The sequence below is a fragment of the Ixodes scapularis genome, unplaced genomic scaffold (assembly GCF_016920785.2).
Source record: "Ixodes scapularis isolate PalLabHiFi unplaced genomic scaffold, ASM1692078v2 ptg001274l_1___fragment_1__unscaffolded, whole genome shotgun sequence".
Taxonomy (NCBI): Eukaryota; Metazoa; Arthropoda; class Arachnida; order Ixodida; family Ixodidae; genus Ixodes; species Ixodes scapularis.
The window spans coordinates 1,517,637-1,528,946 of NW_024610129.1; the positions used below are offsets into that span (position 1 = coordinate 1,517,637).

The window sequence follows — 11,310 nt, forward strand, 5'->3', positions numbered from 1 at the left end:
CCGCCCACGTGCCCTGAGATGTGAGAAGTGCCGTATGTACGGCCACCGGACCTTTAATTGCCCAGAGAGCCCAACATTTTGGAGATGCCCCCCATGCGCCGCGCAAATACCTCACCAACAAGCCTCTCACGCTTGCTCCCCTCGGTGCTACCACTGCGGGGGTGAACACTCTTCCTTCGACTCGACTTGCCCGGTCCAGCGCAAAAAAGATCAAGCCAGCATGAAAGCGGCATACGAACATCGTGTGCATCTCCGAAAAACCCTTCCACGTAATATGCAAAAGCCCCCAGCTTACCCCGTGCAGACTGCGAACAAAAAGCAATCGGCGGCTCAACACAAGACGGAGCTGAGTTCCTCAAACTCATACCAACCACCATCCTTAAACAAGTACCATCTAGAGGCACAAGCGCAACTGAAAGCATCACTCCGCAACGCGCAAAAACCGACAGAATCGCAAACCCGTAAGGGAATGTTACCTGCAACGGCCACCTGGGGGCACGCCTCTGCGGGCTTCTCAACGACTCCACGTTCACCGTCATCCCAGACTGAAGACTTACCACAACAACGGTCACTTCTGCACCCTGCCGACCTAACAACATCTCAACCAAAGTCTGACATAGTCTCCCAAGAACCGAAGACCACACGAGCAAACCTCACAGAACCAGCACCATCACCGCCATCGATAGGTGCTCCTGCTCCATCACTTACTCCCTCTCCCTGCAAGCGTTCACCTGCACTCACTTCGCTTACTCCCCCCGTCTATGATTCTCCTAACTACCAACGACACATGGAGCATGAACTCATAATGTTAAAAGAACGACTAACCCCATGTGAAGAACAAATCGCCCAACTCACAGAACGTATAGCCAACATCGAAACACTAGTGTCCAACATATTAGGCACAGTAAACCCTCTCGTATCCCGCATTGAAGAACTAACAAAGGCGGTAGCATCCCTCGAAAAAGCTGTCGGTATGCTCTCTGCATCACCCATACCCATGGAAGCAACATCCCAATCTCTTAAAAGACCCCTTTCTCCTGAATCCAGTGACATAGCCTCCTCTATACGGAGAAAGCCTGGCGCGTCGCGTGAAAAGACGGCCGCCGTAAATGGGAAAGGAGCGGCGGAGAAACGGGGGCGGAGAGAACCTTGTCCGCTAGCGCCACAAAAGAGCGAGCGGCCAAACGCAGAAACAATCTTTTTTTTTTCTCTCTCTCTTTTCTTGTCGCTATCGTGGAGAGGAGAAACTCAACGTCCACCCTTTCCCGTTTCTCCCTGCGCCCTTTCGAATCGCCGCGCCCGTTTCTCCCGGAGCACGAAAACGACGGTGACGAAAACACAAAAACAAGCGTGGTTCGGGGAGCGGCCGCTCATGACCCAAGCCCTCGCTGTCTAGGTCTGCTCTTTCTGCTCTGCGCTACCATATTGGTCACCGTTCGGCGCGCTCCTCCTCTCCTTTTTCCTGCGGCCGCGCGCTCCATGGCTCCGTCGTCGATGTGCCAGGCTTTCTCCGTATAGAGGAGGCTATGCCAGTGAACACCCCTGTTCCCTTCAAAGGGCACACCCTCCTGCCCCCTCCGCAGTCACGACCTCATAATGGTAGCAAATTCCCAGTTCCAAGTCATCCAGTGGAACTGCCGGAACATCAAAACAAACCGCACTCCCCTTCATCAATGGCTCCTTACCCTAGATTCTCTTCCCCATATTCTACTACTCCAGGAGACACGCTATGCAGTTTACATACCAGGATACCGAGCTTTGCATGGCCATCCAAACGAGGCCCCTTTAGTTTCCACATTCATAAGACGGGATATCCAGTATGAACCACTGATCATCCCTACATCTCTCAGACAAAATGTAGTGGCATGTGCTTACTATCCCTTCCCTAAACACAGACCTATATGCTTCCTCAACCTATATAATCCCCCCACAGAGCACCGCCTATTCAAATCACTTTTCGACTTTGCTGCAGAGTTGACACCTAATTACGAGGTACTCCTGGGCGGTGATTTTAATGCCCCAAATGTCAGCTGGGGTTACCTATCCACACTTCGCCCAGGGCGACTTCTGCAATCGTACATTTCACAGCGCCAGTTCACTGTCTTAAATACTCCCGACATGCCAACCCGACAAGGCACACGCCAGCAACACTGTACCACCCCAGATCTCTCACTATACCACGGCAGAAACTCGAGTGTCTGGGTTCATACTCAAGAGAGACTTCTAAGTGACCACTTCATTCTCTCAATATCACTCAGCATCTCTAGCCGCTCACGGAAAATATCAGTCAAAAATACAAACTGGGATAAATTTCGCAGCATCCTTGTTTCACCCGGGCAGCAATCAGGCTCTTACAAGACCTGGATATGCGCCATCAAACAAGCCCGAACACAAGCCACAAAAATAGAAAACACCACAGCCCCGGCGATACGGCCAGACCCGCATCTAGTGCGCCTCTGGAGACGTCGTAAGCGTATCTTAAGATGCATTAGCCAGCAACCCCACAATCAACAACTCCGAGAACGTTTACAACACCTAGATGCAGACATTACTACACACTGCAGCACTCTCGACATCTCGAACTGGAACAGAGTATGTGATCAGATAAACGGTACCCTCCACCAAAAGACCGCATGGCATCTCCTCCGTTCACTTCTAGGGCCTCAGCCACCTCCCGCTCCCACGCTAGACAAACACTTAGCTTTACAAGGTAGCACAGACCTTATCCAAGCCTTACAGAACCTATACATCCCTCCAGCATTGACATCAAACTACCCCTCCTACTCGGGCCCTGAAAACCCGACTTTAGACAGCCCTTTCACACTAGCAGACTTAGACTTGGCCCTAGCAAAAAACTCACGAAAATCAGCCCCAGGAGAAGATACCATCACGTACTGCCTCCTCCGTAACCTTCCAGAAGCGAATAAAAAACAGCTCCTGACCTACATAAATGAACATTGGTCGGAGGGTACATACCCAAAGGAATGGAAATCTTCTACTATTATCATGATCCCCAAACCTGGAAAACCCCCATCACTTAATAACCTCCGTCCCATTTCCTTAACCTCTTGCGTGGGCAAGACGATGGAGCGGATGGTCCTCGATCGTTTTCAAGAACATCTTGAAGCCACTGCATTCCTGCCACACACCCAAATCGGCTTTCGTTCCCATGTTTCCACTCAAGACCTATTCCTTTTACTCCAGCACACATTCCTCTCCCCATCTTCCTGTCAGGTGCATGCGCTCGTCACAGTAGACGTTCGCAAAGCATTTGACAACATAAGTCATGATCACATACTCGCTTCAGTTCGAGAAACAGAATGCGGACAAAATTTGTATACCTACATCCAAAACTTCCTTAAGGACCGCACTGCATGCTTTCGTATAGGGGGCGAGTTGTCCCAACCACTCTCACTCACACGAGGTACACCTCAAGGGGCTGTCCTCTCCCCTATTCTTTTCAATCTGGGTATGGCCCAGCTAGCTCGCTGCCTGCAGCAGATACCCCACCTTTCCCACATATTTTATGCTGATGACCTCACCCTCTGGTGCACTCACGGATCACCAGGGGAAGTTGAATCTACTCTTCAGAAAGGTCTAGACACCATAACTGCGTTCCTAACCCAAGCAGGGCTGAAACCGGCCCCAGAAAAATCGGAATTACTCCTGCTGTCTCAAACCCAGTATCAGCGCTCTGTAAACCATCTCATTTCTCTCTATTTAGACCATCAGACCATCCCGCGAGTATCTTTATGCAAGGTCCTCGGCATCCATCTCCACGATCGATCAAATCAGGCTAACATCACTCCGGCGATAAACACGTGCCACTCGGTAACACATCTTGTCCGCAGAGTCGTGCAAAGACGTGCGGGCCTCAATGAAAAACAAGCGAGTCAATTGGTTCAGGCATTGGCTCTTAGTAAAATTCTTTATTCGGTTCCATATTTCACGCTCACACGACAGCAACTTAATAAACTCAGCTCTGCATTAAGCACTCTGTACAAGGCCTCCCTTAACCTTCCAATCCATACCTCAACGCAAAGACTCTACGAGACCGGCCTATTCCTTCCCCTCTCCTCACTCCTACACCTCCATCGTGACCGACAGCTAGCCCGCCTCTCGGGGTCACATCAAGGGCGCTGGATCCTAGAACAAGCTGGACTCTCACCAATTGATTTTTACTTGCACTTACCCGCTTCGCCTTTGCCCTCTAATCTGCGTTTCGCTCTTCTGCCCCGCCGCATGGCTCCGGGCCTGGACGACGGTCGCAGAGATGCTCAGGCCTAGCATCATAATCCACCATTTCAGACACAGACGGTAGCCTATACCGACGCTTCCATCTTGGACACCGGCACGGCTGCGTACGCAATCTACATACCTAAACATTCCTTACCTATTCTTCACACGTGCGGTCCATACAGCGACCCCCCGTCAATCACCACGTTAGAACTTGTCCCCATTATCCATGCCATCATATCATTCTCCCAATTGCCGCGCACGTCCGCTTACACGGTCTACTCTGATTCTATGGCTGCTATACGCTCCTTGCAACAGAGACAAATTCCTGCCGATCTTCGAGAGGACCTTGAAATGGCCCTACACTCTCTCTCCTCATCCTCGGTCACGGTTCGATGGGTCCCTGGTCATGCAGGGATAGCAGGTAATGAGCTGGTACATCAGCTCGCCCGCGAATTTCACAGCCGGGCACCTGCAATCCCCTGGCTAAGCCCCCCGACCAATGACGAGGCAGCAGAGTACAAAAAAACACTCAAGTTACATTACAAACAGATCCGTATATCTCATGAACTTCTACCTCGACCACATCCACAGCTTAGTGTCGCGCAGACCCACATTCTCCGTAAAATCCAGACAAACACCCTCGTCACACCTGCTCGCCTTTACCTCTTCCGCTATCGATCAGACCCTTCCTGTCCCAACTGCCCAGCTCCCTATGCCAATCAAGAACATTGTCTTCTTCATTGCCCGGTCGCCTACACCACCTCATTTCTTCCTAACCCCCCACCACCCTCCTGGAGTGCATGGTTGGCGTCGCGGCAACTGGAAGATCAGCTCGCCCTGGCACTTCAGGCGGAGGATATATTGGGTACTTAATCTGTGCTCTAATTAAAGTGATTTTCTCTCTCTCTTGTCCTGTCGCACTGTTTTAAGCCAAGATGTTGTGAAACGCATGGGCGCTGTTTCCTTTGGAAATCCGCTTTATCTCTGCGTTGGTCCTTCTGCTGTGCCAATCAAGGTTTTGGACTTTTTTCCGAGTGTTGAATAGCTACTCCCTTAGCCAGTGTTTTTCATTTGTTAGCTCGCCACGACATCTTGAAGGCTGTTAACATCTGTACGTAGGTGTTTTATTTCGTGAAGTGACGCCTTAAATTCACCTAGCAGTTACACAGGCGTCGACACTTAAACAAGGGGATCGTATTTTCGGTTGCACTTCTTGTTTGAAATCTCTTATGGCCTATAAAATTTCTGCTATTTCTTTACTACTGGAGACACTCAATATCACAAGCACACCTTTTGTCGGCAGGAGCAGCACGCAATGTCTGGAAGTGTGACAGGAGTGTTGGAGCGTTTAAGTGGTTCGTAATAAGCCATATCACTGGCACGAGGACATCGAAGACGAGGAGAAAATCGACCGGAGACGTCTTAAAAGGGAGCGCGTGGCAAGGAGCTGGCGGCCGGGGGAGCGCGTGGCCTGGGCGCGAGACGAGGCTCGTGTTTGGAACGGTTGGGAACGACACGTCAGATCGCATCGCTTGCAGCTTGTAGATAATGTAAATAAAAGTTTGCTTGAATGTAACCATCGACGACTGCCAGAGGTTCCTACATTGGTGCCGAAACCCGGGAGGAACGACTGAACGAAGGGAACCTGGTGGTTTACAGCAACTTTTCAACAAGCCAAGCCAGAACGATCGACGATCATGGACGTCCTCAAGAAAAAACGGAAGACGCATCGGATGCAAGTGACACGACTGACTGGTGAGGCCGACGCGTTACTACTCCTAGCTACGCCAAGCGTCAACGACCTCGAGGTTCTAATCGAGCGTATTCATCTGGCCCGCGACCAACTGAAGGACGTGGACGCGGCGATCGAACCTCTGATCACGGGACAAGATGCAGAAGCAGAGTTCAGTCATGCGATCGAGTATTCGGACAAGATCGTCACGTACCTCACCAAACTTAAACAAAAGATGAAGAGCGTGGAGGGCAGCCACCCAGCAAGGGGACCATCGAGCGGAGATCGGAACGGAGGATACTCGGTGACATAAAAAATCAAACTCCCAAAATTAAAACTAATCCAATTCAACGGGCACCTAAAGGACTGGCAACCCTTCTGGCAGCAATTCGATACCGCCATTCATCAAAATCCGGAACTCACGCCATCAGAAAAGTTCAACTATCTGCGATCAGCGCTGACCGGCGATGGAGCAGCCGCCATCGGTGGATTGCAGCCGACCGCTGAGTGTTACGCGGACGCCATCGAGCTCCTGCAGCAGCGGTTCGGGAAGCAAGAGACGCTTATCCAGGACCACATGGAAGGTCTCATGGACATACAGCCAGTGCCACCACAACGGAACACCCGAGCCCTACGGCGTTTATACGACACTCTACAGGCGCACATCAGAGGCCTTAGAGCGTTAGGGGTGGGCGAAGAGGCGTATGGAGCTATGCTCTACACAGTTCTTTTGCGAGTGCTACCGAGAGATATCACTCTCGATTTCAACCGGAAGATGTCGGCGGAGGAGACCGGGAATGCCAACGCCGCAAGGGCATCAATGACAGACGCCAGTTTGGAATCCGCCCCACAGCAAGTACATCTGAGGGCTCTGCGGTTTCTCCTCGACTTTCTACGCATCGAGGTGGAGAGCCGCGAAAGGACATCAAAACACCAGCTGGAAGACGTCGTCGGTAAGCCCAGACCTTCTTCTCTGACGCATGGCTCTGTGAAGAGGTCAACGATCAACGCTCAGACTCGCAGTTCCACCGCGGCGGCATTGCACGGCAGCGTGGACGGCTTAGAGTGCTTCCTTTGCAAGTCAAAAGCGCACGGAACACCGGAATGTAACGCAAGAATCGAGCTAGTGGAGAAGAAGCGTAGGTTGCAAGCAGACCGGAGGTGCTTCCGCTGCACGAAGGCCAATCACACGGCAAGATTATGTCGAGGAGCACCCAGCTGTGGCAAATGTCAAGGCAGGCACGCGTCCACCATGTGCGACCCGAATTACGCGCCGGGAAAAACGTCCACCAGATCGAATGAGACGGAACCGAAGGAACCGACACCGGTCGCTATGCATGTACGTGGTAGGAACCGCAAGCCGGCAGTGCTCCTACAAACGGTTACTGCGTGGGCAGAATGTACAAACAGAAGGAAGCTTGCCCGTATTATCTTCGACAGCGGCAGTCAGCGCTCCTTCATAACTGAAGAACTGTCTCAGCGACTGGACTGCAAATTGCTCGGGACAGAGATCCTCACAATAGGCGTGTTCGGGGGCAAAAGCACTGAACGTACGTTTCGCAGGGTTCAAGTAACTTTGCGAGACCAACTCTACAACAAAAGATAAGACATCGACGCTCTCGAGACACCTACCATATGTGAGCAGGACCTTCCGAGCCCAGATGAAGCCATCGTGGCAACATTAGAGGAACTTCGCTGTCCCGTGGGAGACAACATGACCGGACTGGAACAACGCGGCGTCGACATACTGCTGGGATCAGACCACTACTGGGGGTGCATCACAGGAAGAATTCATAGACTGAGCGGATGCCTGACTGCAGTAGAAACTGCATTCGGTTGGGCGGTCCAGGGACGGACAGGCTCGGAATCGACCATCGTGAGTTGCTCCCAGGCGACCGTGCTAATAGCAACGCTGCAGGATCTAGAAGCCACATCGGTTCTCCGACATTTCTGGGAGCTAGAAAGCGTGGGAGTTACCGACCCGCCAGTAGAGGATCCCTCGGACAGCGCCGTGAGACGAGAGTTCGAAGACAACATTACGAAGACCGCCGTTAGATACGAAGTAAGCCTTCCATGGAAATCGGACGTAAGGCTGGCAGACAACATGGAGGTGGCAAGAAGGAGGTTGGAGAATCTACGTAAGAAGTTGACTAAAAATCCCGATCTTCTACAGAAGTATGACGAAGCAATTCGGCAATACCAAGTCAACGACATGGCGGAGAGGGTCGATGAAGAAACACAGAACGAAGGTGCAGCAAGGGTGTATTACATGCCCCACCAGGCTGTTCTCCGCGAGAACAGCAGCACCACCAAACTTAGGATTGTGTTTGACGCTTCCTCTCACGGCGCAAACTGTAAATCCCTGAACGAAAACTTGGAGAGTGGACCGAACATGAATCCAGATCTCGTCGCCCTACTTCTGAGGTTTAGGACGCACCGAGTAGCGTTAGTGGCGGATGTGGAGAAGGCTTTCCTGCAGATCGGAGTCAAGGCTGAGGATCGTGACGCACTGCGGTTCCTCTGGTACAAGGAACCGCCGATCCAAAATCAACCGGTACCAGAGGTAGAGACCTGGCGAATGACGAGGGTGACTTTCGGTGCAACGTCGAGCCCGTTCCTTTTGGCGGCTACCTTGCGGCACCATTTCGCGGCGATGGAGAACACATACCCAACAACGGCCGAACAATTAAGCAAGTCCGCGTATGTTGATGATCTGTTGACCGGAGCGAGCAACGAAGACGAGGCTAAGAAGTTGTACGCCGAGGCGAACGAGGTGTTTAGGCAGGCCGGTATGAGACTCCACAAGTGGGGTTCAAATAGCGCATCACTAGCGGAGGTGTTCGAGGAGGACGGCGCAGGCCAAAAACCACTCGGACAAGTCGCGAACGTGCTCGAGGTGCTCGGAGTAACTTGGGAACCCAAAGAGGACAGTCTCATGTTTTCGCCGGAGCACGTGATGGAGACTGCTCGCCACCAAGAAAATACGAAGCGCTTCGTGCTGCAAACGACAGCTCGCCTTTACGACCCTTTGGGATTCTTGGCACCCTTCGGCGTGAGAGCCAAGATCTTGTTCCAGGAAATCTGGAAACTAAACCTGGACTGGGACGATGTGCTACCAGATCACCTGCAAGACGAGTGGACCGGGTGGTGCAGCGAACTTGTCGAGCTAGAAAGGGTCAAGATCCCAAGGTTTTGCGACGACGGATTGCAAGGCAAGGTGACCCACCGATCATTGCATATCTTCGCCGACGCCAGCACCGCTGCCTACGGAGCCATGGTCTACCTTCGCACTACCGACGACACAGGAGCGACGACGACGACGTTATTGCTCGCAAAAGGCCGAGTTGCGCCCCTCAAGACTGTCACACTGGCGAGATTGGAACTGATGGCCAGCTTGATCGCCTCAAGGCTGTCCAAATACGTTCAAACCTGCCTTGAGCTTGAGGTGAAGGGCGTTCACTTCTGGACGGATTCAATGATCACGCTTTACTGGATCAGGGGAGAGGCCTCCCGATGGAAGCTGTTCGTCAAGAATCGAGTGCAAGAGATCCAGAGCAATTGTGAAGGCGCGACGTGGCACCACTGCCCGGGAAAAGAAAATCCCGCTGACCTCATGACCCGAGGTCTGACCGCATTCCAGTTAGTCTCCAGTTCACTGTGGTGGTCGGGGCCGAGTTGGTTGCCACTGCCAGCGACAGAATGGCCCAAGGAAAGGTGCGGAGAACTCCCTCGAGACGCCCTCGAGGAGAGAGGATCGAGAGCAGAAGCGTTTGAAGTCACAGTAACGCCCATTCCAGAGTTGATCGATATCTCGCGATTCAGCTCTGCTTCAAGGATCAACAGAACAACGGCTTGGATTTTTCGATTCCTCCACAACGTCAGGTCAACTGAAAGACGAACGGGACCACTGACAGCCGAGGAGATCGAGGCAGCGCGAACTCACTGGATAAAGGAGGCGCAGCGCTCGGCGTTCGCTACCGAGCTTCGCTGCGCGACCAACTCTACGAAGACCCCGCCGGGTTCTCCCCTTCAAGACTTCACCACTTTCATCGATCAGCAAGGTGTACTTCGTATTCGAAGTCGCCTCCAGTCTGTCAACATGACGTATGACGAACGAAACCCGATCGTCCTGCCCAAGCAGCATCGATATTCAACTTTGCTGGCAATCGACGCGCACCGACAGCTGCTGCACGCGGGAGTCAGAGATACCCTCGTGCAGCTCCGTAACCAGTATTGGATTCTGCGGGGCCGAGAGCTGGTGAAGAAAGTAGTGCGTGCCTGCGTGACCTGTCAGCGCTTTAGCGCGACCCCCGCGAGTGCCCCCACGGGACCCCTGCCGGATGCCCGGACAACACGAGCGGACCCTTTCGAGGTAGTCGGCACGGACTTTGCGGGCCCCCTCTACGTCAAGGGCAAGGACCTCACATGCAAGTCCTACGTGGTGCTGTTCACGTGTGCAGTCACGCGGGCTGTGCACCTGGAGTTGGTTCCAGACCTGTCGACCCGGAGCTTTCTCTTTGCCTTCCGTCGATTTGTGTCGCGCCGAGGGCTGTGCCGCGTAATTTATTCCGACAATGCGTTGACCTTCAAACGAGCGTCGAAGGAACTCACGGAACTGTGGAAGACGTTGCGCCACCCAGACGTAGTCAACCACTTTGCGAACGCGGGTATCCAGTGGAGGTTTATTGTCGAGAGAGCCCCATGGTGGGGAGGATTTTACGAGAGGCTTGTGCGCTCGGTAAAGGTGTCCTTAAGAAAGGTTATCGGAAGGAACTGTCTGGACACAGAGGAATTGACCACCGTTCTGATTGAGGTAGAGGCCGTGTTGAATTCGCGGCCATTAACGTTTGTGCACGACGCGGTCGGAGAGGGGACCCCGCTGTCGCCGGCCAGTTTCCTAGTTGGAAGGCGGCTGACGACACTTCCGCCGACGGGTGGGGACACGCTCGCTTCCACACCGGAGGAGCTTCGCGTGCTCTGGCGGCAGCGAAAACAACTGCTTAACCGATTTTGGGGAACATGGAGGGAAGAGTATCTTCGAGAACTCAGATCAGCGTACGCCACTCAGAACAGGCGGTCTGCGCCCATCAGAGAGGGTCAAATTGTTCTGTTAAAAGAGCCGCTTCCACGCCTGCTATGGAAGCTCGGGCGAGTAGAAAGAGTGTTCCCCGGCCGAGACTCTCGGATCCGGTCGTGTGAGATCCGAGTGCATCGCGGCACCATATTGCGAAGGCCAGTGCAGCTTGTGTATCCGTTGGAGTTAATGGAAGTTTAGAATGGACTTCCATCCATTCGGTGGGGAGTGTGTTGGAGCGTTTAAGTGGTTCGTAATAAGCCAT

The 11,310-nt window shown here is 52.9% G+C and overlaps 1 pseudogene; it reads left to right on the forward strand.

Annotated features, from left to right (window-relative positions):
• Window positions 1-2,855: 2,855 nt before the first annotated feature.
• On the forward strand, window positions 2,856-5,112 carry LOC120841060 (annotated as a pseudogene).
• Window positions 5,113-11,310: the final 6,198 nt, after the last annotated feature.